The following is a 24,240-nucleotide window of genomic DNA, read 5'->3' on the forward strand; positions in this document are numbered from 1 at the left end:
CCACAAATCATGTACCCATCGTGCTTACTGGTAATTCATATGTAAAATTAGTTCCTACCATCCCACTTTTCATCTAATTGGTTAGTTTAATTAAAGAGATAGAAAGGTGAGGGACTGAAAACACAATTCAGGGCGATCCACCTGTGAGACTCAAAACAGTCTTAGAATCCTGCAACCACCACAAAGCTCAAAAGGAAATGTGGCATTGAGGCTGAGATAAGATGTGATCACCTTCTGCAACCTTCCAGATAGGTGCTGGGTGGCACCCACACCCACTTCCCCTTCCTCCGGGAGACCCAGGGTGCTCTAGTCTGCCACCCTGCTCCTGGTCTGCCTGCAGCTCTTTGGAGGAGGCTGCCAGGAAGACATGACCACCAGCTGACCCTCGAGGGACATGTGGGGGCTCCTCACCCCACCCCCACCCTTGTCCTTGGCATGTGGGTGCCACTCGCCAGACCCACAGCCAGATTTATTTTGAAGGACGCAGCACTGTGTGGACCCTGGACTCACTGCACCCTGTTAAGGCCGCTACATAAACTTTAAGATTCTGGCACACCAGGCACAGAAATCTATTCTTCCTGCTCCCAAGACAAGCCCTAAGTCCCCTTGCTTGTTAAACCAGCCACCTACTCAGTCCAAACTGTGGCCTGCCTTCCAGCGTCCTGTCCCCACTTCCAACTTCCCCCCGGAACTCACAGGGCTTCCAACAAACAGGTCTGCCCACTCCTCAGACAGAGGGGGATGAGCCAATCAGTGCAGCTCATTCCTGGGCATGTGATCCAGCTCAGCCAATCAGAGTGACTTTCCCTTAGGCATGATTGCGCTCTCTCAGCTGGGCAGGATCCTGTGAGGTGCTGAGGAGGCCAGTCTGCTGGTCCAGGGCCCAGGACACGTCTGAGGGCTGGACCAAGGTAGCCCTGGAGACACCGGCAGTCACTGAACTCAAGACACAGTTCAGTGTGACACAGCCACAGTGGATGCCCCACCCTGGTAAAAGGCCCCCGCTACAGCCCCCAAGTTCCTCCTACCCCCGCGGGCCCCCTGGCCCTGTGACGCCATGGTCCCTGCGGTGCACGGCGGGGAAGCACGCTTTTCTGGAGGTGAGGACCGAGTGAAGGTAAACCACCTCCTGACTTTGTATACTGACTGTAGGTTGAGGTGATGGTGCTTTCCGGAGAGTGGGGGAAGAGAACATGGGAGGTGGGCAGATTTTGGCTCTCACGTGCTGTTCTAATGGGACCCCCAGGAGAATTTCTGTCGCATGGAGTGGTGTTTTCTTGGCATGGTGGAGGTCGCTCTGGAGAAACCTTGAGTAAAGCAGATGGCAGGGCTGGGCCTGTGATGTGTGATCCCCGGCCCATCTGCACAGTGTAGCAGGTGCTCTTGGGAAGGACACCAGGGCCAGAGGGCATGCGCCAGCCTCCGTGGTGGTCATCACATTTGATCCTTGAAAATGTGTCAGAAATAGACAAATATGTTCATCTCAGCTGCCTTTTAAGGGAAAGGGGTGCCTGGCTGTATGCTGGGTCTGGATGGGTTTGGTCTGAGGTACTAGAGCCACTTTTTTCACGAGTCTGATGCTCTGAGCATTTGGACCTCCAGGACACGTCTGAGGAAGGGGCAAGAAATAGGGAGTGAGTCAGAGGGTCCCAGGTGGAGGGATGGGTTGGGGTAGGGTCAGAGCATTGTAAGAGCAGTGTTACCTACTCTTCCAGCTGAAGTTGTTTCTCAATCGTTCGCTGTATTCCAGTGCAGGTTGTTCTTTTCCCCATTCTCAACCACTCTCACCTTCAGCTTAAAAAGAGAGAAGGGCTTGCTGTAGTCACATACATTATGCATGAATAGGGTCCATTTATGGGACTGGTAAAAGAAGTTAATTTTTTCCATCAGAATCAACATGGAGCAAAACAGCCCACATTCAAAAAAGGCCCCCAGGATGCAAGGGCACCAGGAGGAGGAGCCCTCAGGGTTGACCCACCCACTCACCTGGGGGGACAGTAGGAGTTTTTTTCTTTTGCAGAGGATTCAGTGGGGGTTGGCACTGACCTTGCCCACATCTCAGAAGACTGGGTAGTCCCAGCCAACATCAGGAACACAATAGTGAAAAGTGCCACAATAATAGCAAAATAATGCTGAGAATTATTCAGTAATTTCTAACAGCAATAGCTCTTCCTTCAGAATTGCTTAAGATTGGCATCTTTTTGGCTCAAGAGAGAACATTCCTTATTAGGGCAAAGTGAAAAGGAAAGCAACAATGCCCAAAAAGAGACAGAAAATGAAAAGCCACAAGCTTCTGCCAGTGAAGAGAAGGCAGTTTCTCTCTGCTGGTTCAAGAACAACTAGGCTGTATGGAGTACTCTATAAACAGCTGACTGTGGACTCGTTTGTTTTATCTCCCTCATTACAACATCAGTGTGTGCTGCCGAAAATGGCCAATTCTATAGCAAAGAATCATTCCTCAGAGAAGCTTCTGGGCCTCATTGCTGCTGAAAATGCTTTGGAAACAGAATTTTTTTTTTCTTTCCAGATTCCATAGGCCTCTGCCAAAGATGTGACCTGAACTGATTCTCACAGAATCCATATAAGGAAGGTTTTTACTTAATCTAGTCCAAATTTGCACTGCTTTATTCAAAGTCATGTCCTTGAGAGGAGTTTAATATGCTGCCTCTCATCCTATCAACTCACCCAGTAATCCACTGTTTAACTAACCATCAACCGAAGCAACATCTAGAAGACCTGTGCTATGTTTCAGGCTGTGCTGTGCAGTCTGCAAACAGCCTTCACTTAATCTTTGTAACAACACTATCGGGTAGGCATTTTTCATTATCCTCATTTTACCCATGAAGAATGGATGCACAAAGATGTTAACTACCTTGCCAAGATGGAAGGAAAAAGGCTGGGTTTGATGGGCTCCTGACTGCAGACATGTAACCCACACTATGCCACTTCCCAGCATACACTTCCTATGTTAATCACCTATAAGTCCGTTTGGAATATTCACTTGTTCATTCATTCATGTATTCACTTAACCTTGATTAGGTGCTTCTAGCTTCCAGGGATACAAAGATAGGTGAAATCAGACTCCTTATTTCAAGAAAGACACCATCAGGCTGAGAATAGTTTTGAAATGTGAAGGATAAAATCTTCATTCATTCATTTTCTTAATTTGTGCTGGGTTTACCATATTAGAGGTTTGTGTTTTATTTTTGCTGGGTTTACCATATTAGAGGTTTGTGTTTTATTTGTTTGTTTTTTCTGTGCTTGGAAGCAGAGAGACCTGCAATTGCAGACTGTAATTTTTTCATTGTTCCATTTTTCTCTCTATTGTATTTTGCATTCAGAACCCACATTTTTTTTTTTGCAAAATCTTCTATCTGCATCTGTCTACTGAAAATATTTGCATCCCAAACTAATAGGAAAGTAAAAGCTCCATCAAGCCAGTTACATGACATCAGTGTGTTTCACTGATTTCTAATTTTTGTGTTAGCCAGTATATGTATACCAAACATTCCAGAGGCTAGTCAGGCTACAGTGAGTTTCATTTCACCTGTAGGGTTATTTTATTTTGAATGGAATTAGTGTTTTAAAATGAAGAGGTTTTATATAAAAATCCAGATTTATGGCTTCTCTTGAAAAATTGTAAGCTCTACTAAAAAAACACTGAGCTTTGAGCCAACATGACAACAAGGGCCAGTGCCAAATAGTGCCAGGCCATCCTCTTCAGTAGGGCACATCTGGTTCTTCACAGGCCACATCACTCCCTCCCTATAGTATCCCCATTATTGAGATTCTGTGCACAGTTGTCATCAATTGTCTCACCTATGTTTTTGTTTCCTTATGGTATGAGAATACTTCTGCATCTCTGTCTTTAATCAAAGATAGAAAGTAAAAATCAAGCTAAAAGGACTCGAGATTATTTTTCTATCTTTTTGTATTTTTGCCTTGCTCACTTATTTTGCCTGGTCTCTGTAAATATGCCTCTGGCATGGGGTAGACAAATTCCATTGCAAATCAGACTAACAGGAGCTTATGTAATCAAGTCCTTGCAGAGAACTTAAAAGTGTGTGACTGAAAACTGCATATATTCAACATGTATCATTTATCTATTGCTGCATAACAAACTTCCCCAAAACTCAGTAGCTTAAAATAACCATAAAATAGTCACTTATTTGGCTCTTGAGTCTGTAGGTCAGCAATTTTGCTTGGACTCAGGTATGTAGTTCTTGTGTTGGTCTCACTTGGGCTCATTTATGCATCTGTGATGGCTGGTGGTCAATGCAATAACTCATGTGGCTGAGTGTTGGCTGGCTATTGGTTGAGACAATGAAGGCCACTGGCCTTTGTGTCTCTCACCCAGCAAACTAGCCCAGGCTTGTTCCTGTGGTGGTGGTGGTGGTGGTGGTGGTAGGATTTCTGTGTTAGTCTGCTTAGGTTATCGTAATAGAAAACCATGAACTGGTAGCCTAAAACTACAGAAATTTGATTTTTTTTGTGGTTCTTGTAGCTGGAAGTCCAAGACCAAGGTGCTAGCAAATGTGGTTTCTGATGAGACCTCCCTTCCCAGCTTGCAGCCAGCTGCCTTCTCACTGGGTCCTTACATGGCCTTTTCTCTGTGTAAGCATTCTTTTTGTCACTTTTTCTTATAAGAACACCAGTCCTATTGGATCAGGGCCTCACCCTTTTGACTTCACTCAACCATAATTTCCTCCTTAAAAGCCGTATCTCCTAATACAGTCACATTGGGTGTAAGGGCTTCAACCTATAAATTTTGAAGGGCACACAGTTCAGTCCATAACAGGTCCCAAGAGCAACCAGAAGGCAAGCACCCTGTGTAACATTCACTGTTTTCTCCTTGGCCAAAACAAATCCTATGGCCAAGCTCTGAGGCAGTGGTGGGGACTACCCCTGTGCATGGATACAGGGAAGCATGAACAATTGAGGGATTGTGACAGCAAAACCCCACAGATCCCAGGCCAGTTCTGTTGAACAGCTATCTAGTTGACATAAATAGGCTTTAAGTGGATGCAGTGGTCTGCAGGTCATTCTTCAACTTCCAATTCTAGTCAGCTGACTGTTCTAAGAGGATGATGGACACCCCTTCCCCTTCCAATGGCTGGTTGAGGGGTGGGTGTGGACCAAGTGCTGGACAAAATGAAAATATAGTCTGAGAGTACTTAGGGGAAGGGTTTGGGGAAAGAGAAGTTCCTTCTGCTGGACATTGTTGATACCTGGGCAGCTGCAGCCACTATGCTGTCCACTTGAGGATGAAGCCAATAGAGGGGAAAGGAACCCCAAGAAATGCATAGAAATGCACCAGAGCCTGATGTGCACATGTGGATCCCATTCTGCCTGTGGGTTTCTTATTGCACGATGTCATAAATGTCCTTGTTGTTTGGAGTGGCCTGAGTCGTGGTGTTTTGTCACTTAGATGTAAGGCATACCAACCAACAATGATACTGACAGGAGAGGTTAACCCATGCAGAGTCACAGAGAGCAAGCAGGCTTCCTGAGGGGTCCAGAATCCCCTTCTCACACTGGCCTTGTGCAGGCTCCTGTCTCAGCTTCCTCTTCCAAAAGGGTAGGAAATGTCTATCCTATAAGCCCCAAACATGGATTTATGATCAGATGAGATAATGCATAGGAAAACATTTCAAACTGTATAAATTGTCAAACCAATGTAAAGAAAAGAGAAAACAGCATCTTTAAGGTTGAAAGAATTGATGGCTAATAGCTAGAATTTATGTCATATCAAAAATCCATCCATTTAGTCAAGTCTGTAAGATGACTTGTCAGATGTGTTTACTATTACAGAAACCAAAATCACCAATACCTATACAACAGACCTCCTCCTGTAATTAAAATTGCAACTAAGTCAAAAGAGTCTGAGCATTGTGTATGAGCTGAGGGTGGTTAAAGGTGGGACAGTGGGCAGAACCAAGTCTGTATCAGTCAGGATAATTTCAGCTGCAAGGAACCAACACCCAACTCACCCCAACTTAGAAAATAAAGGAATTTACTGGCTTAACTGGGAAGGGTCTAATAGTAGGGCCTCAACCAGACAATTTCAGGTGAGGCATAACTCAGTGGTTCAGTGATGCCATTAGGAACCCAGCCTCCCTCTCTCTGCCCTCTGCTTTGATGGTATCACCATCACATTCACACATGGCCAACCAATAATTGCCAGATGCATGATCAGGGAAAATCATCCATGTAGTCATTGCATTTTGCTGTGGAAAAAAGCATCAGTTTTTCAGCCCAAGTATTCAAAATATATACCAATTTTTATGTCCTTGAATCAAGATACATTTTTTAATATGCTGGGACCCTTAAGAACTTGATGAGACGCAGACGTCCTACATCACAAAGAGGTCCTATTTGTGCTGATGCAACCGATGGTCAGTTTGGAAATGACTTGCTTGAAAGCTCTCTTGCTGGAATGCAGCTTGCCTGAGTTTTGGTAAACACACATTTGAAAACTTGTTTTCATTGAGATGGGCTGAAATGCCTGGGCATCAGTTCCCCACATATGAAGAAATATGTGAACCTGAGGTGATAGCAACAGGGACCAATTCTAAATATCTCCCACTGAGATTTAAGGGAGTAAATAAAAGAAGGAAGACCTTGTTTGCATTAATTTACTATCACCCACAGTGGTTGGTATGCTCATTAGAATCTGGCATTTATAAAGAATTTTAAATTGCCCTTGGTCTTCTTGTCCTTTTGCTTAATGATGCCCCTGAGCCAGCCATAGATATTGAGACAGCTAGTACTTACATCTGTGCAGAAGTTTTTGTGCTGATTTCTACTTGAAGGTTGACAGAGCACTTGGTGTGTAGAAGGCAGAGTGGCTAAGTGCTAACAAGCATAAGCCTTATCCCCAGGATTTCGAACAACCATGGTCTGGTCTTTCTCAACCCAATTGAATATATATTTCTGTACATAAGTGAGCCAGATACCAAGTGGAAATCACATTAGATATGCAGAAACATCAGCAAACTTCAGTCTCTAGTCAAGCAGAAAGAAAGAGCTATAAATTCAAAATATCCTGACAGTACATGACATCCAATGAGATGTCAGAGATTCATGCCTGTACTCCTCAGGACTAAGGAGCTTTGGGACAAAAATCTTAAAATCAAATGTTATTTTTGTCCTATTCACTCTATTGGTAGACCCAAGAATAAAACTCCATTTCTTTAGACACTTATAGTTCCTGACTTTTCACAACTTCATCCCTCTCTCACCCCTCATTTTATTTTAATTATTCTGATAAATCACCTCTTATAAGCAGGTCACAATATATTTGACACCAAGAACTAGGTGTTTGTATGCCCAATTATTTGGATGTTCTGAGACCAATTTCCAGTGCAGGTGTGGAGCAGGGGGATGTTCCCCCAACACTACCAGGCAATCCTCCAGGATACCAGCTGACTATCCTACAGTTGAATTCAGTTCTGGCACTATCTACCTGGAAATAGCACCAAATTCCACAGGTAATGACTCAATTTGGGCTGGACTACCACCCCCACTTTAGATGCCAATTCCAAATCTGTCCTCCTCTGGTTCAAGTAATTTGCTAGAGTGGCTCACAGAACTCAGGGAAGCATTCTACTTATTAGATAACCAGTTTACTACAGAGAATACTATTAAAGGATAGGAATCAACAGCCAGATGAAGGCATACATAGCCAAGGCATGGGAAAAGGGCTCAGAGCTTCCATGTTCTCTCCAAGCACCACCCTCCCCCCATGGCCACATATTTACCAGCTGGCCCCCATCTTTAGGTGCCTTTTTCTAGTCAATCCACATAACAAAAGACACCCTTTTGCTCTTATCACTTCAAAAATTCCAAGGGTTTTAGGAACTCTGCAGGAAATGGCACAGAAATATGTAGTTCTTATTATATATTTATTATAATTATAAATCACAATGTCATATCATTGCACATCCCCATATTTCTGTTTGTTTCTCCCGTGCACAGTAAATCACATAGCATACAGTCAGTGCCCAATACATATGGGCTAACATTTTGTGAACTGTATAACCATCCCTCTTGACTGTTTAGACATCTATTCCCAAATACCACTGAGATGTGATCTTCCCTGGATGGCTGAGCATGGGTTTGTGGCTGTGTCACACCATTATTTGAGCAACTGGGAAGTTATAGGACAGCATTTTTCATGTTCTCTAATGAAATTATTCCATCCTGTGACCTTTGACAGTGCTAAAGCAAAAGTAAAGAAGCAACTGTTAAGTAGCTTCTCTTTCCCTCAGAGAAGATAACTAGAAGGGATTTACTTTATCATTCCTAAAATCTCAAAAAAAGATTTGTTTTTCATAAGACATTAAAAAAAGTTAATGACCTGCCAGTAAATGTACATCTGACAGTTGTTGCCTTTGCATCCTTAGAGGGAAAAACAAGATCAAGAGTTAGACATTCTGTATTCTCTTTAAACTCTTCCTCCTTCTACCCCTAAGTACAGAACATCAAAACTTCCAAAGCTGGCCTTGCTGCCATTCCTTTAACCTGAAAATGAGCAGGCAGGCCTCATCGCAGAGTAATTTTATACAACTAAAATTATTTAAATTTCTGCAGTAGACTTTTACAAAACAGTATCTGTACTAAGTCCAGAGGAAGGTCTTTTAAGGAAAATAAATCAATTAAACTTTGTAAATAAGCTAAATAGATCAGGGATACAGTTTGGGCTCTTTGAGTCCAGTCCTTTTTAACAAACTCAATTTAGTCTGATGTCTTGCAGTTATAGACACTGTGGATGAATTTATCTGTACTGTTCTGAAACCACCATCCCCATTCTAAAATTAGCCTGGTCCTATATCATTCATTTAGGTACACGTGGGGATTTGTGTCTTCATTAACCAACAGTTCTTTCACATTCCTGGTCTAAAGCTTTCCATTACTGTTTCCTGGCACTGACAGATACAAGTGCTGAGAACTTTATAGTATAATTAGTGGTTGGCCCAAGAAAATGGAATTATTCTTTGCTGCCTTTGAATAATTGATTCAGATATTTAATATTTATCTCCAGTGATTCTGAGACTCTTTGCTAATCCTGCTGCTCCAAAGCATAAAAGACATTATATTTTTTCATGTTTGAAGAAACCTCTCAGTTGTAGTAATATCTAACTGATGTAATATTTAGTTGCTGGCATATCCCATGTTGGATATAAGTTGCTTTGAGTCAACTTCTTTTAATTCAAATAATTCATTTATTCTGAAATGATGAATTTGAAGAAGAAAAGAGAAATACAGTTAGTCCAGGTTACCTTATATACCCAAGAGAATTACAATATGAGAGAAGAATAAACTTGTAGAATCAATAAAGTAAGAAAATTTCAGAGCATTGAAAATACAAAAGTTTCATGCTGAATCTTCAAAATGAAAGGGTTTCAAGGACCTAGAAAAATTAGTGAAATTACAAAAGAGGCCTACATTTGTTGTACATTCTAGGTAGCTCTTTTTTTTTTCTAGAAATAATTTAGCATATATCTCCAAAAGATAAACACTTTAAAATAATCACTTGTTTTGGTCTTTTTAGGGCCACACCTGAAGCACATGGAGGTTCCCAGGCTAGTGGTTGAATCAGAGCTGCAGCCACTGGCCTAAGCTACAGCCATAGCAACAGCAATGTGGGATCCAAGCCACATCTGTGACCTACACCACAGCTCACAGCAACTCCAGATCCTTAACTCCCTGAGTGAGGCTAGGGATTGAACCTGCATCCTCATGGATATTAGTCAGGTTTCTTTTCCACCCAGCCATGATGGGAAATCCACACAATACTATTATTACACATAACAAAAAAAAAATGGCAGTAACTTCTTAATATCTCCAAATATCCAGTGAGTGTTAAAAATTCCCAGGCAGGATTTTTTTTTCTTTCTTTTAGAATTGGCTTATTCATATTAAGATCTACACCAGGCCATACCTTGGGATCTCTTTACAGTTTCTTCCACCTTTCTTTTTCATTCCTTTGCAATTTGTCAATGATGTCATAGAGTCTTCCATATTCTTAATTTTTCTGATCATATCTCTGTGGTGCCATTATATGTGCTTCTTCATTCCCTGCCTTCAGGTTCAGTATTTTGGCAAAAATTCCATACATAGTGTCATATTTTCCATCAGGAGACAAACAATGTCTGATTGTGTTTTGTTTGTTTGTTTCTTTTATTTTTCATTTTTCTGTCTTTTTGCCTTTTCTGGTGGTGCTTCCATGGCATATGGAGGTTCCCAGGCTAGGGGTCTAATTGGAGCTGTAGCTGCTGGCCTAAGCCAGAGCCACAGCAAGGCAGGATCTGAGCTGAGTCTGAGACCTACACTGCAGCTCATGGCTGTTTGTTTCTTTTAAATCCCAGCATTCCCTGGAGATGGCTGCCCCACTCAATGGCTGCATTTGAGGTTAAAATTTTTTTTTTATTTCTATCCTGTCATTCTGTTATTCTTGAGCTGTTGGAATTCATCAACATAAGGAGAAACCTTCTCAAGTAAACTATTTGATTTTAAAATAAAGGCAGGGAAAGTGCTCCCTTCCCTACCCTTATTTGCTAGTTTTCAGAATAGGGTTCTTCCAGAAGAGCCAAAGTCAAAGGAGGTTGTTGTTGTTGTTGTTGTTGTTGTTGTTGTTGTTGTTTAACACATGTCTCTTAACACAGCTGGTGAGTTTCAATCCTCTGTTGTCATTGTTGTTAGTGATACTCCAAGTGTGCCAGCTCTGGCTGGGGAGGCTGCTCAAGCCAGCTTCCAAGCCCTCTGACCCAGGACCCTTCTTTTTTTGCTTCCTTTGGCAGGATCAGATCATCTAGTATCTTCTTGTACACATCCTGCCCCAGATCTGGATTCAGACAGATCTCTGAAGAGTTCTATTTTGTTTCAGTGGTGAATGTTTAGCAATCACAGTCTGGTTGCTAGGAGCATCCATTGCTAATAGATTACTCTTGGTTTCTGGGATTTTGCAATGGACAGAGGCAGGAGGTGTGTATTTTAAGCAAAAACACATCAGGAGTCTATACTGATATTTCCAATTCAAAATAAAGTTGCAGCACTTTTAACTTAAATTTCTTTATATTTTTTCCTCTAAAGTTGAAAGTCTTATTTACTGATGACATGAACACAATTTGTTTTTGCCTGTAACTTGCTTAAGTAGCTTCTAAATAGAAATACCGAGGTGGAGACAAGATGGTGGAAGAGTAGGGGGACACGCTCACCCTCTCCCACAAACACAACAAAAAAACCCACATCTACAGGATAAATGACTCACACAGAACAGCAACCAATCGCTGGCAGAAGAACCTAAACTCCAATAATGGCAAGAAGTTCGTGACATTACTAGGTAAAACAAGAAAAAAGAGAGTGAGAGAAGGTGAATCCGAGCAGGATGGGCACTCCCGAAAGGGAACTGTGGAGGAGAAAGGGATCCTGCACCCTGGAAAGTCACCTACTCGGGGGAAAGATCAAATGAACCAGAGGAATCTCCAGATGCAGAGAAGAGTGTAGCAGTAAGTTGGAGTTCTGAAAAGCAGATTGAGAACCAAAAAGGCCATCTGAACTACGGGCACAGTCACCAAAAATTGAGATGACTGGGTGGGGGCTGGGTTCCAGAGGTTAGTCTCTGAGAAAGGGCTGGGGAGGGTGGGGTGGAGCAGAAACTGCTTGGGAGGTCTAGAAACCAGTCTGTCAAGTTTGAAGGGGCAGAGACTGCCTGGGAGACTAGAAAACAAAGCTGTCACAGAGGAAGGGAGCAATATGCTAAGGGCGGGGAAGTGGAAAGCCACATCAGAAGGAACCTGGGAGAAGAGCCTGGTCTGTGCCCATGCTGGGGAGGGGAGAGAAGAAGGGGTGGGTCCCCATACAATACTCCCCACGCCACAGCAAGCTTACCAGCCCACTAGCTATCAGAAAGCTGTGCTTCCCAGCACATCCCCTCCCCCCACCCCAATACCCCCTACACACTCACTGGACCTGGGGCTGCCTGCCATCTGGGAGGGCTGGCTACAACAATTGCCTGATGCCTACCACCACAGGGGCTGTCCCTGCACAGGACTGCTTGCCCTTTGGAGGGGCTACACCCCTGCAGAGCAGCACCAAACACCACCAGCCCTGAGAAAAGGCCTGTAGCCCAGAAAAGCTAGAACAAGCCTAGCCAGGCCATGAAAAGATCTGCCTAATTCTTGGAGAGTCTTTCTGAGTTGGGCTGCCCTGCGGAGGAGCCTCCTGGCTTCGCAGTGGCCCAGATAGCTGCTCCAGCCCCCAGGGGGTGCTGCACTCCTGAGAAACAGCTTCCCAACACTGCCAACCCCCAGCGAGAACACCACAGCCTAAAAACACCAGAACAAGCTCTGCCTGAGCAAGTGAAATCTGCTACCATCGTGGTGTGGACCTCCCAGTCCTGTCTGCCCTCAGGAAGTCCTCCTTTGCTTCAAAGAGACCCTGTTAGCCCCATCAACACTCCAGAAAAGCCACACTGCCTCAAAAAAGACTGACCAACAACACCAGCCCTCAGGAAACATTCCACAGCAGTGACAAGGCAAACACTGCCTGGTCACGGAGAGTACAACACCCTCAGGAAAAAGAAAACAACAAGCAAGATGAAGAAGCTGAGAAACCACCCCCAGTCAAACCAACAGGAGAACTCACCTGAAACAGTCAGCAATGGAACAGATCTCTGCAGTCTGACAGACCTTGAGTTCAAAAGAGAAACAGTGAAAATACTGAAGGAATTAAGAGAAGATATGAACAGTAAAGCAGACACCCTCAGAAAGGAACTAGAAAATATAAGGAGGAGCCAAGAAAAACTAGAACATTCATTTGCAGAGATACAAACTGAACTAGGGGCAGTAAAACCCAGAATGAATAATGCAGAAGAACGAATCAGTGATATGGAAGATAGAATAATGGAAATCACCCCATCAGGTCAGCAGACAGAAAACCAAATCAAAAAACATAAAAGCAATATAAGAGACCTATGGGATAGCATAAAGCGGGCCAATCTACGCATAATAGGAATTCCAGAAGGAGTAGAAAAAGATAAGGGAATGGAAAATATATTTGAAGAAATTATCACTGGGAACTTCCCAAATCTAAAGGATACTGAGTTCAAGATACAGGAAGCACAGAGTGCCCCAAACACATTGAACCCATATAGACCCACACCAAGATACATTAGAATAAAAATGGCAAAAGTTGGTGATAAAGAGAGGATCGTAAAGGCAGAAAGAAAAAAACAGAATGTTACCTACAAGGGAACCCCCATAAGAATATCAGCTGATTTCTCTACAGAAACACTACAGGCCAGGAGGGAATGGCAAGAGATATTTAAAGTGCTAAAAGGAAAAAATATGCAACCTAGAATACTCTATCCAGCAAGAATATCATTTAAAATAGAAGGGGAAATGAAATTTTTTTCCAACAAACAAAAGCTAAAAGAATACAGCAACACAAAACCCAGGCTAAAAGAAATACTGAAAGGGCTTCTCTAAACCAAAATGAAAGGAAGGAAAGGGAAGAAAAAAGAAAAGAATAAAAAAAGAAGTAGAAGAGGAAGAACTAGGACTGAGGAAACCACAATCAGAGAGCAGTCACTCAAATAAGCCAGCATACAGATTTAACTACAAACATGCTTCAAAAAAATAAAAAGAAAAAATAAAAAAGTCATCAAAATCATAAAATGTGGGCAAGGGATATTAGGAAATAAATAGACACTTCTTGTTTGTTTGTATGATTCTCTTCTTAATTTTAATATAGTAATGAAGTGTTTGAACCTCCAGGACCATCAGGCTAAAACACACAATTATAGGAAGGGGTTAGCATACTTAAAAAACACGGAAACCACAAGCCAAAAACAAATATTGCATTCGCAAAAAATGAAAGAAAAAAAACATTCCAGCAGATAATAACAGGAGAACATCCAACCAAAAAAAAAAAAAAAAAAAAAGGAAGGAAGAATGGAGAACCATAAAATCATCTGGAACACGAGGTTCAAAATGGCAATAAATACTCATCTATCAATTATCACCTTAAATGTCAATGGAATGAATGCCCCAATCAAAAGACACAGAGTGGCTGAGTGGATAAATAGGCAAAAACTTTCAATATGCTGCCTACAAGAAACTCACCTTAGGACAAAGGATACATATAGATTGAAAGTGAAAGGGTGGGGAAAAATATTTCATGCCAGTAGACATGACAGAAAAGCAGGAGTCGCAATGCTCATATCAGACAAAATAGACTTTAAAACAAAAGACATAAAGAAAGACAAAGAAGGAAACTACTTAATTATTAAGGGATCCATCCAAGGAGAGGATGTTACTATCGTCACCATATATGCCCCAAATACAGGAGCACCCAGATACATACAGCAAATATTAACGGACATAAAGGGAGGTATTGATGAGAATACAATCATAGTAGGAGACATTAATACCCCCCTCACATCAATGGACACATCCTCTAGACAGAAAACCAATAAGGCAACAGAGATCCTAAAGGAAACAATAGAAAAGTTAGACTTCATTGATATCTTCAGGACACTACATCCAAAAAAAGCAGAATACACATTCTTCTCAAATGCTCATGGAACATTCTCAAGAATCGACCACATATTGGGACACAAAGCTAACCTCAACAAATTTAGGAGCATAGAAATTATCTCAAGTATCTTCTCTGACCACAATGCCATGAAATTAGAAACCAACCATGGGAAAAGCAAAGAGAAAAAACCTACTCCATGGAGACTAAACAACATGCTACTAAAAAACCAATGGGTCAATGAGGAAATCAAGAAGGAAATTAAAAACTACCTTGAAACAAATGATAATGAAGACACAACCTCTCCAAATCTATGGGATTCTGCGAAAGCAGTGCTCAGAGGGAAATTTATAGCAATGCATGTCTTTCTCAAAAAGAAGAAAGATCCCAAATTGACAACTTAACCCTCCACCTAAATGAATTAGAAAAAGAAGAACAAAAAAGTTCTAAAGTCAGCAGAAGGAAGGAAATTATAAAGATCAAAGAAGACATCAATGAAATAGAGATTCAAAAAACAATAGAGAAAATTAATAAAACCAAGAGCTGGTTCTTTGAAAAGGTCAACAAAATTGACAAACCCCTGGCCAGACTCACTAAAAAGAGGAGAGAAAGAACCCAAATAACCAAAATTATAAATGAAAAAGGAGAAATCACAATGGATACTGCAGAAATACAAAAAACCATAAGAGAATACTATGAACAACTATATGGCAACAAATTTGACAATCTGGAAGAAATGGACAACTTTATAGAATCTTACAGCCTGCCAAAACTGAATCAAGAAGAAACAGACCAACTGAACAGACCAATCACTAGAAATGAAATTGAAGGTGTCAAAAAAACACTCCCTACAAATAAAAGTCCAGGACCAGATGGCTTCACAGGTGAATTCTATCAAACATATAAAGAGGAACTGGTGCCCATTCTCCTTAAACTCTTTCAAAAGTTTGAAGAAGAAGGAGTACTCCCAAAAACATTCTATGATGCCACCATCACCCTCATTCCAAAACCAGACAGAGATACCACCAAAAAAGAAAACTATCGGCCAATATCATTGATGAATATAGATGCAAAAATTCTCAACAAAATCTTAGCCAACCGAATCCAACAACATATCAAAAAAATTATACACCATGACCAGGTTGGGTTCATCCCAGGTTCACAAGGATGGTTCAACGTACGCAAATCAATCAACGTCATACACCACATTAACAGAAGAAAAGTCAAAAATCATATGATCACCTCAATAGACGTAGAAAAAGCATTTGACAAAGTCCAACATCTACTCATGATCAAGACCCTCACCAAAGTGGGTATAGAGGGAACATTCCTGAATATAATCAAAGACCTTTATGATAAACCCACAGCAAATATAATCCTCAATGGGGAAAAACTGAAAGCCTTCTCACTCAAATCTGGAACAAGACAGGGATGCCCACTCTCACCACTGCTCTTCAACATAGTTTTGGAAGTCCTAGCCACAGCAATTAGACAAACAAGTGAAATAAAAGGCATCTATATAGGAAGAGAAGAGATAAAACTGTCACTGTATGCAGATGACATGATACTACACATAGAAAACCTGAAGGACTCAACCCAAAAACTACTTGAACTGATTAATAAATTCAGCAAAGTGGCAGGATATAAGATTAACATTCAGAAGTCAGTCGCATTTCTGTATACCAGCAATGAAATATTAGAAAAGGAATACAAAAATAAAATACCTTTTAAAATTGCACCCTACAAAATCAAATACCTGACCAAAGAGGTAAAGGACCTATATGCCGAGGACTATAAAACTTTAATCAAAGAAATCAAAGAAGATGTAAAGAAATGGAAAAATATTCCATGTTCCCAGACTGGAAAAATCAATACTGTAAAATGGCCATACAACCCAAAGCAATCTATAGATTCAATGCAATCCCTATTAAATTACCCATGACATTGTTCACAGAACTAGAACAAACAATCCAAACATTTATATGGAACCACAAAAGACCCAGAATCGCCAAAGCAATCCTGAGAAACAAAAATCAAGCAGGAGGCATCACTCTCCCAGAATTCAAGAAATACTACAAAGCCACAGTCATCAAAACAGAGTGGTACTTGTGTCAAAACAGACAGAACAGAATAGAGAATAGAGAACCCAAAAATAAGCCCTGACACCTATGGTCAATTAATCTTTGACAAGGGAGGCAAGAATATAAAATGGGAATAGGAAAGCCTATTCAGCAAGCATTTCTGGGAAACCTGGACAGCTGCATGCAAAGCAATGAAACTAGAACACACCCTCACACCATGCACAAAAACAAACTCCAAATGGCTGAAAGACTTAAATATATGACAGGACACCATCAAACTCCTAGAAGAGAACATAGGCAAAACACTCTCTGACATCAACCTCATGAATATTTTCTCAGGTCAGTCTCCCAATGCAACAGAAATCAGAGCAAAAATAAACCCATGGGACCTAATCAAACTGACAGTCTTTTGCACAGCAAAGGAAACCAAAAAGAAAACAAAAAGACAACTTACAGAATGGGAGAAAATAGTTTCAAATGATGCAACTGACAAGGGCTTAATCTCTAGAATATATAAACAACTTATACAACCCAACAGCAAAAAAGCCAATCAATCAATGGAAAAATGGGCAAAAGACCTGAATAGACTGTTCTCCAAAGAAGATATACAGATGGCCAACAAACACATGAAAAAATGCTCAACATCGCTGATTATAAGAGAAATGCAAATCAAAACTACCATGAGATACCACCTCACACCAGTCCGAATGGCCATCATTAATAAATCCACAAATAACAAGTGCTGGAGGGGCTGTGGAGAAAAGGGAACCCCCTTCTGCACTGCTGGTGGGAATTAAACTGGTACAGCCACTATGGAGAACAGTTTGGAGATACCTTAGAAATCTATACATAGAACTTCCATATGACCCCGCAATCTCACTCTTGGGCATCTATCCGGACAAAACTCTACTTAAAAGAGACACATGCAGCCATGTTCATTGCAGCACTATTCACAATAGCCAGGGTATGGAAACAACCCAAATGTCCATCGACAGAGGATTGGATTCGGAAGAAGTGGTATATATACACAATGGAATACTACTCAGCCATAAAAAATAATGACATAATGCCATTTGCAGCACCACGGACGGAACTAGAAACACTCATACTGAGTGAAATGAGCCAGAAAGACAAAGACAAATACCATATGATATCACTTATAACTGGAATCTAATATCCAGCAGAAGTGAACATCTCCTCAGAAAATAAATCATGGACTTGGAGAAGAGACTTGTGACTGCCTGATGGGAGGGGGAGGGAGTGGGAGGGATCGGGAGCTTGGGCTTATCAGACACAACTTAGAATAGATTTACAAGGAGATCCAGCTGAGTAGCATTGAGAACTTTGTCTAGATACTCATGTTGCAACAGAACAATAGGTGGGGGAAAAAATGTAATTGTAATGTAGACATGTAAGGATAACTTGATCCCCTTGCTGTACAGTGGGAAGAGAAAAAAGAAAAAAGGAAAAGGATCTGGCATTGCTGCAGCTGTGGCAAAGAAATAGGTTTCTTGCAGGATGCTTTACTGTGCTTTTGCTTCAGGACAAGTGTTCTTTTCTTTTTAAAATCTGGTCTACTTTCATCTTTTTCATCCTAGTTTCTTCAGGTACAATTCCATTGCTTCAAATACCAAGACTGTCTATTTTCTATTGTTGAACTGTATTTTTGATCATCTCAGCTATTTGAATTTTTTAAAATGATCTGATATGAGAGTTCTTTGACATAAAGATATTCTTATTGAAAAGGGTTTGTCCTCTGATGACCAGATATCTAATGTGGGGGAAAAAACAACTATTTTTCTACAATATAACAATAGCAGAAAATCAGTGAATTTTATGTTAACAAACCTGGTTAAGCTCTTTCTATGAGTTCGACTATTTTAGATTCTACCTATAAACAAGGTTATGTAGTATTTGTCTTTCTGCTTCTGACTTATGCCACTTAACCTAATGTCCTCTACTCACAGAAGCAGAGAGTATAATGGTGATTACCAGGGGTTGTGAATAGGGGGAAATGGGGAGATTTTTGTCAAGGGATACCAGGTTTTGGTTGTGCCAGATGAATAAATCCTGGAGAGCATTAGCACAATGTGACTATAGTGAACAATATTATGTACTTGAAATTTGTTTAAGGGGTAGATCTCATTCTTATAACCAAAGAAAAAAAGAAAAAATCATTAAAATACCTGAAATTTTCTTTAATTCTCCATCTTTCACCAATCCATAGACTAATTCTGGAAAAATAAATATTTTTCTCTTTCCCCCCTTAAGGTCAGGGGGGTTGGGTTAAGTCACATCTGGGATCCTGAAGCTTTAATGATCAGCTTGTGTGTGACATTTCCATGGGCTCTGAGCAATGACTGTAGCTCTGGTCTTTACCAAGAGCTTTGTTGACCCAAATGAGGTCCGAGTGTCTCAGCCTACTGGGAGTACTTATAAGGCCCTGATTTGTCTCTTCCTTTAAGGGAAGTGATGAGGATTAAGGATTCGGGCTACTTAATTGTACTCATGGTAACTCTAATAAATCAAAGTAAGCCCCAGACTCTGATCTGGCAGAGTGCAACAGTGGAAAAACCTGGAGACTGAAAGAAAAATTATTTGCTGAACACCTGTTAAAAATGATGACAGATTTTATTCAAGACTAATTCAGTGGGGTCAAAACAACTGAATTAGTGGAGAAAGACTGAGCTCAATTCCAATTACAACAAGGACAAGTGAGGATTTATGGCCAATGAACAGAATGTAGGGGTCAGTGAGGGAAAAATTACTAAAAGGAGACATCAAGGATGTGGAATTCTTGCTAAGCTGCCTTAACAGGATTCTTGCTAAAGACAAGCCAAGGACTTATATACAAGGTGTTAGATTTCAAAAGTGTGGATGAGGAGTTTGATTGGAAATGAAGTGTAGGGGCTTCTTGATAAATTGATTTAACAGGATTCTTGCTAAAACTGTCCTTGGCAATGAAGGACAAGGAAGGTCAGTGCTGAGACCTCCTTGAGAAGAGGTCTAAAATTTGGTCAAAGAGAGACTTCTTTTCAAATCATAAAATGTATTTGGCTTTGAATCTCTGATTTTTCAATTATTAACTTGGCAAATATACAAATGTGAGCAAGTCACTAACTGCTCTAAGCTTCAGTTTCCCTTATATAAATGATGATAATCATAACTGCTCTATAGGACCCCAAAGTGGCATCATGAAAATCAAAATCAAGATGATGTTACAGGTGAAGACTTGGGTAAAGTGTAAAGCTTTGTATACATTTGAAGAAGTTATTCTTATAGGACAGATGATAAGCCATTGTCAAATGACCATAATCTTTGTTTTTGTCAGATTAAGAACATAAGACTATGATGGTTCTTCCTGTTAACTCAAGGCATTTACAATATAAAAGAAGAATCACCAGGGTAAAGAATTTTCAGGAGTTCTCATTGTGGCTCAGTGGTTAATGAATCCAACTAGGAACCATGAGATTGTGGGTTCAATCCCTGGCCTAGCTCAATGGGTAAAGGATCCAGCATTGCCACAAGGTGTGGTGTAGGTTGCAGATGTGGCTTGGATCCTGAGTTGCTGGGGCTGTGGTGTAGGTCAGCAGCTACAGCTCTGATTAGACCCCTAGCCTGGGAACCTCCATATGCCATCAGCATGGCCCTAAAAAGACAAAAAGACACCACCACAAAAAAAAAAAAGAATTTTCTCACCCTGGGAAGTTCCTGTGTTGTGCATTGGGGGATCCAGCATTGCCACAGCTGCAGTGCAGGTTACAACTGCAGCATGAATTTGACCCCTGGCCCAGGGAACTTCCACATGCCATGGGTGTGACTAAAAAAGGTGTGTAGGGGAGACTCTAGCTTGATTTTTCTTAGTAGTCACAATGATCTAAATGCTTAAAAGAGCCTTATAATAATGTATGATAAATGATGTTGTCACCTCAGGACTTCACACTCCTAACTCTAAAATATCTTCACCCAGAGTAGATCTAGAAGAGGGTGCTCCCCATCATGGTCCAGAGCAACCACACCAACATGAAGGAATTCTTCTTCCTGGAAATCTTGTTTGTGGTTTTTCTTGCTGTTTATGTAGGAACTGTGCTGGGCAATGCCCTCATTGTGGTGACCATCACCTGCGGGTCCCACCTCCACACTCCCATGTACATTCTCCTGTGGAACAAATCTGTCCTGGACATTGTTTTTTCATCTGTCACCATTCCCAAATTCCTACTGGATCTTTTATCAGAGAGGAAAACCATCTCCTACAATGGCTGCATGGCTCAGATCTTTTTCTTCCACTTTGCTGGTGGGGCAGATATTTTTTTCCTTTCTGTGATGGCCTATGACAGATTCTTGCAATCTCCAAACACTTGCACTATGTAACCCTTATGGGAAGAGAGGTGTGATTGGCCTTGGTGGTGGCTTCCTGGGTGTGTGGTGGTTTGCACTCCATTGTTCAGATTATTCTGATGCTTCCACTCCCCTTCTGTGGCCCCAATGTCCCAGATGCCTTCTACTGTGATGTGCCCCAGGTGGTTAAGCTGCCTGCACTGACACTTCTGCTCTGGAGCGCCTCAGGATCTCTGACAATGGGCTGGTGATCCTGCTATTGTTCCTCTTGCTCCTGGGGTCCTACATGAGGGTTCTGGTGGTGCTGAGATCTTTCTGGGGAGGGCCAGAACAAAGCCCTCTCCACCTGCACCTCCCACATCCTGGTGGTGACTCTTCATTTCATGCCTTGTGTGTACATCTACTGCTGGCCCTTCACTACGCTGCCCATGGACACAGCTGTATCCATCAATAACACAGTCCTCACTCCCATGCTGAACCCCATGATCTACAGCCTGAGGAATCAGGAGATGAAGTCAGCCATAAAGAGAATACAGAGGAGGCTTGGGCCTTTTGAAAGCAATAAAATGGGATGAGCAGTCAGACGGAGCCTGGAAATCTAATTTGAGTTGGTTACCTCACTGCCAACCTAAGGGTCAGAGACAGCTGGCTCTTTCTCTACAGTCATTTGTCTATATCCCCAGAGCCACTAAATTCTTTTTTATCTTTTTATGACCTCACCTGCCACATATGGAAGTTCCCAGGCCAGGGGTCCAATTGGAGCTGCAGCTGCAACCTGTGCCACAGCTTGTGGCAACACTGGATACTTAACCCACTGAGCAAGGCCAGGGATCGAACCTGCATCCTCACAGAGACAACATCAGGTCCTTAACCCACTGAGCCATAACAGGAAGTCCAGTTAGAGATTATGTAAGAACAAAAGGAAGAGATGAGATCAGACATCAGCTAGGGGACTGGGGAGAAGTATGGGGCATGAGGTTGAAATCAATAACCTAAATGTTGGAGTTCCCATCATGGTTCAGTGGTTAGTGAACATGACTAGTATCCATGAGGATGTGGGTTCAATCCCTGGCCTCATTCAGTGGGTTAGGGATCTGGCATTGCTGTGAGCTGTTGGTGTAGGTCTAAGAGGCAGTTTGGATCCAGTGTTTCTGTGGCTGTAGTGTAGGCTGGAAGCTACAGCTCTGATTTGACCCCTAGCCTGGGAAGCTCTGTATGCCCTGGGTGCAGCCCTAAGAAGATGGAAAAAAAAATCCCTAAATACTATTTTGGTATGCTCTGTGGCTCTCAAGCCAACATATTGGACCTCATTTTCTCCACCTGCAAAATGGAAATAACATTGTCTACACACAAGGTTGTCATGAGAATGAAACATGACAAATGTTGAGAAGATTGTAGCTTCCAAATATAGCACCACTCCTGTGAATGATCAGGCATACAATGTTCCCTATTGTATACATGTCTGTTCCTAAATATGTATATAAACAGAATATGAATGCATTTGTTTCATACATTCTCTCTCTAGTGGTGTTGCTGTTTTCAGTGGATTATTAGAATCAATTCTTGACTTAATATTGTGAGTGCATAGTCTTCAAAATAGTTCATGAATTAGTGAAAAGATAAGGAACAGTTTAAGTTGTAAGTTCAGATATATACATGAACAAATCTATATACATGGACCAAGCATTTCCTATGCTCAAGTCTGTTATACACTTTTGCCTGCTAAAATTAATCTCAAAAGAATTACAGGAGTTCCCATAATGGCTCAGTGGAAATGAATCTGACTGGTATCCAAGAAGATGTGGGTTCCATTCCTGGCCTCGCTAAGTGGGTTGGGGATCTGGTGTTGCCATGAGCTGTGGTGTAGGTCACAGACTTGGCTCAGATCCCACATTGCTGTGTCTGTCACTAAGCCAGCAGCTGTAGCTCCAATTCAGCCCCTAGCCTAGGAACCTCCTTATGCCTAGAGTGCATCCCTAAAAAGCAAAAAAAAAAAAAAAAAAAAAAAAAAAAAAAAAAAAAATAGCAGATTGGGGATATATCTGCACAGAATCCACATTTATTTTATGTTAACCTGAACTTCCTTCTTATCTTTATCCCCTATTTCTATTTCACCCCCAAGACTTTCAGAGCTGGAGCAAAACTATAGTTTTCATCTATGTATGCATAGGCAATTGAAGCAAGTCACTCTGGTATAAAAAAATTACCTAAGGAATAACTTTTCACACACTCAAGACCCATTTTGTGTACCAAGAGAGTAAAAACAAACAAACAAAAATACTGTAAGCATTGACTTTATACAGGGTCACTTAGGAATAGTCACTGGGCCTATGTTATAATCCTCCTCTCTCTCAAGAGAATAATTCCAAGGAAGTAAATCTGCAAAGAGACAGTAAATCTCCTTTTTCTCTCTATGCTCACATGCAATCCCACCTTCTGTCTCCAATCGTCATTAAAAAATTGATCAAGAGGTATAAGGAAGCTGAGGACATTGAAACGTACAGAACAATTTTTTTGCAAATTGTTATGATGGGCTCATATTTAGCTAAAAAATCCTTATAGGTGGCACACATCTTCTCTGCATCTTACAAGACAGAGACATTGGTCCAAGACTCTTAAACATATTGCCAGTGGTTCTCAAATTGTTTTAAATTATTGCCTCCTAGATTTCCTGTTGCAGATCAGTGAGTTAAGAAACTGACATAGTCTTTGTCTGTGAGGATGCCAGTTCGATCTCTGGCCTCACTCAGTGGGTTAAGCATCCAGTGTTGCTGCAAGCCGCAGAGTAGGTCACAGGAGCAACTCAGACCTGGTGTTTCTGAGGCTGTAGCATAGGCCAGCCCCTGCCGCTCTGATTCAACCCGTGGCCCAGGAACTACCATGTGCCTCAGGTTTGGCCATAAAAAGAATAAATAAATAAATAAATAAATAAATAAATAAATAAATAAAATTAACTCATTCCCCCCACCAAAGGATCTTTATTAGATGTTTCTCCTAATTGCTCTCCCCCAAGAAATCTTACTCCCAAAGATATACTATATATCTTTTTATGTACTGATGTTCTCTGAAGAACCACAAATCACTGTAACATCCAAGGGTTTTTTTGGCCCCCAAGAACCAGTTTTTGTCTCCTTGGGCATGATGCCCACATTGAGAATGAATGATCATATCATATTAAATGTTTGTACAAATATTTCCCCAATACTGAGAAAATCACACACTATATAGATTTGTCTTCTGGAGCCTTGCAAGAATTTGGAAGTTATTGAAATGTTTAAACAAC

The 24,240-nt window shown here is 41.3% G+C and overlaps 2 pseudogenes across 1 annotated transcript in view; both read left to right on the plus strand.

Annotated features, from left to right (window-relative positions):
• Positions 1 to 830: 830 nt before the first annotated feature.
• LOC146399415 (olfactory receptor 4D9-like) overlaps positions 831 to 24,240 on the plus strand; it is a 29,104-nt pseudogene continuing 5,694 nt past the window's right edge. The window contains exons 1-2 of the transcript XR_014817619.1: positions 831 to 1,117; positions 4,505 to 4,614. The product of XR_014817619.1 is annotated as an olfactory receptor 4D9-like (transcript). The remainder of the gene's footprint in view (positions 1,118 to 4,504; positions 4,615 to 24,240) is intronic.
• Positions 20,619 to 21,532, plus strand: LOC146399416 (olfactory receptor 4D6-like; annotated as a pseudogene).

The sequence above is a fragment of the Sus scrofa genome, chromosome 10 (assembly GCF_054392235.1).
Source record: "Sus scrofa isolate SSC_HxYL_T2T_F1_AM1 chromosome 10, Sscrofa_HxYL_maternal_Yorkshire_Landrace_v2.0, whole genome shotgun sequence".
Taxonomy (NCBI): Eukaryota; Metazoa; Chordata; class Mammalia; order Artiodactyla; family Suidae; genus Sus; species Sus scrofa.